We start from the raw sequence: 3,215 nt of genomic DNA, 5'->3' as shown, positions 1-3,215 counted from the left end.
GGCAGTCTGATTTCACAGGGCTGGAGTGAGGACTCACTGGGGTGACAGTTGTGAAATGCTTAGGACAACGCCAGGAGCAAAGTCCACGCCTGATCCAAGCTAGCTCTCATAATGATTCTTTTTGCTTCTATTGCTGTTCACCCTGGAGCAAGTCACTTATCTGCTTGAATCGTGCCTCACTTTCCTCATCTGTAGGATGGGGACAGCAGTCACCTAGCCTCTAGGATGAGAGGATCAGATAAGGCCTTGTGTGGTGTGTGGTGAGAACCCGGGACCCTCAGCTGCCGCTGCTGCTGTGACCATATAATGGTGGGGGAAGCTCAGGGTGGGAAGCTAAGTTGGGTCTACCTTCTACAAGGCCCTTCATGGCACGCTGAGGGGTGTTGAGCCATTCTGGGGATGGTAGGGATCTGCTGGAGATTTTCAATCAGGAAGGCGGCGAACTCAGATCTGGGTTTTAGAATAATGGCAGTGGCAAGCAGAAGCTGGTTCGGCAAGAGGGAGCCGTCGGTACTGGAGTGATCCAGATGAGGACTGACGAGGCCATGACAGGCAGAGGTGGAGGCAGGAACAGAATTGGATGGCCAGGGCTTGGTCACCCCCTGGGCAGAGGAGGAATGAGAGGGGGCTCGTGCCTTCTTAAATCCTCCATTCCCTCCCCAGTGCCACACACAGGACTGGCACGTGTGGTAGCCACTCTCAAACCCAGGGTGCAGGTAGCTGGCCAAGGCCAGGAAACAGCAAGGCCCTCTCAGGCCGAGGCCAAGTTGGAGTCGAGAAGAACCCGACTCAGAATCTTTTTTCTCCTTGTAACTTTTACTCGGGGTTCCAGGTGGTGCATGTGCAGATTGTTACATGGGTACATTGTGTGTGCTGGGGTTTGGCGTGTGAGTGATGTAGTTGCCTATGTAGTGAGCACAGTGCCCGATGGGTAGTTTTTCTGTCCTCACCCTCCTCCCACCCTCCACCCTCAAGTGAGCCCTGGTGTCTGTTGTTTCCCTCTTGGTGTCCATGCATACTCAATATTTAGCTCCCACTTAAGTGAGAACATGGTTTTCCCTTCCTGCATTAATTCACTTAGGATAATGGCCTCCAGCTGCATCCATGTGGCTGCAAAGGACAGGATTTCATTCTTTTTTAGGACTGTGTAGTATTCCATGGTGTGTATGTACCACGTGTTCTTTATCCAGTCCACGCCAGCTCAGAATCTTTAGGCCATGGCCTGGGACTCAGGTGGGGCCTCCCTAGGCACCCGCAGGGCCCCGGCTTCCTCTCCCTGACAGGTTCAAGCATAGCCCGTGAGTCTGCCCTTTGTGGCAGAACTCATTAGTTCAGTCACACAGCCTCTCATTCTCTCATTCATCAACTTAGGTCTTCAGTAAATGCTTGTGGAATGCCACATCTGTGCCGGGCTCTAAGCCGGCACTGGGGAGGTGGAGCACTGCGGAGCTGTGCGTGTGCCCTCATGGAGCTGACACTCTAGTGGAGGGGATGCCGTGCACCAGTGAACCAATGAAGAAATGAAATAATTACACACTGCCGGGAGTATGGAAGAGAACAAAGACGGAGCTGAGACAGGGCGCCCCGCCTGTCGCTGTCCTGTCTGCACAGGAGAAGTGGCTCCCAGCTCCCCAGCCCTGCCGAGATGCATGGTTGGCATTAGCCGCCCAGCTGGCCCGATCCGTCTCCCTGTCTTCCCGGGATTACTTCCCCCGTTTTGGCCATCACTTCCAAACTAATTTATTCCCCAGGGCCCAGGAGAGGCCATTCATTTAAAGAGTTTTCTATGGAGTCTTCTCCTCTGAGGACCCTAAGGGGAAGAAAAATGCCAGAAAAGGACGAAAAAGAGAAGAAGAGGGATCTGGTTTCAGAACTCCCAGGCAGCAGGACAGATGTGGAAGGAGCAGGGCCCTGTTTGCCGAGAGACGTATTTACCCAGCAGCGCAAGTGCCCTCCCACCTCTCTCTACTCTCTGCAGGTTTCTCTCTCAATCTCTCTCTCTCCCCCAGCCCAACCTCTCCCTCTCCCTGTAGAGGAGCTGTCTCCCGGTGCTAGGAGATGGTGTCCCTGATTACAGTTCAATCTGCCACTGTCCCTCTTCCTTCCCTCCCAGTTCTTAGAGGAGCAGTGTGTGCACTGTCTGGGCTCCTGCAGGGACCAGCCTCACTCTTCTCATCCCCATAGCTGGGCCAGAGGAGCTGGCAGGCTGGGCCCATCCTGTGCCAGGTGGCTATGGGAGACACATGCCTGCGTGCAGCCACAAGCTCCATGAAAGCATTCAGAAATTCCTGGCACTGTGGGCAGCCCCTGCACTCTGCAGGCAGCGTGGCCAGGGAGAGAGGCGGTCTCAGGGTGGCTTCTTAAAGTGCCAGGTGTTCTCACATCCCATCAGCCAGGGAATGGGGCCTCTGGCCAGGGGCTGGCTTGTGCACCTGGAGGTGAACATTGGCACTGGTGTGACTGAGGAAGTATGTGCCCATGGGTGAAGGTGACCTTCCTGCAGGCTTGGAAAGCAGGCCCTGGGGGCTCAGGGCCACCTGCCAGGCCTGCCTCTGGCTAAGTCTGAACAGAGGCCGCCTGCCTAGTCCAGTGTGTGTGTCTCCCAGGAATGTTCCTGGGGGTGCCTGCCTGTGGCTGGGAGAAATTCCCATCCCGGATTCTGTAACCATCCTGTCCAAATTTCAGGAAATTCCCTGATTCCTTCCCAACAGTTCCAGATGCTCCAGAGCCTCCGACTCATCGCTCCCTGTGCTGGCATTTCCCTGCCTGGCTCCGGCCCCTTCCCGCCTGTCAAACACATGAAACCAAGGGCCCTTCAAAGGGTGGCTCCGGATCCCTCCCCAGCGTGCAGGTGTGCCAGTGAGGAAGGAGTGTGGGCATGGGTGTGAATTCTTGTGCACCTGAGCATGAGTGTAGAGGTACCAGCATCTGTGTAAATGATGCCTTTGATAAAGGGTGTGTGTATGTGTGCCTGTGTGTGTGTGCGCACCTGTGCATGTGTGCCTGTGTATGTGTGTGTGCCTGTGTGTGTGTGTCCCTGTGTGTGTGTGCTTGTGTGTGTGTGCCTGTGCCTGTGTGTGTGTGCCTGTGTGTGCTTGTGTGTGTGCGCCTGTGTATGTGTGTGTGTGCCTGTGTATGTGTGTGTGTGCTTGTGTGTGTGTGCCTGTGTGTTTGTGTGTGCCTGTGTGTATGCCTGTGTATGTGTCTGTGTGCCT

The sequence above is a fragment of the Mandrillus leucophaeus genome, unplaced genomic scaffold (genome assembly GCF_000951045.1).
Source record: "Mandrillus leucophaeus isolate KB7577 unplaced genomic scaffold, Mleu.le_1.0 Scaffold366, whole genome shotgun sequence".
NCBI lineage: Eukaryota > Metazoa > Chordata > Mammalia > Primates > Cercopithecidae > Mandrillus > Mandrillus leucophaeus.
This window is presented reverse-complemented; position numbering follows the sequence as displayed.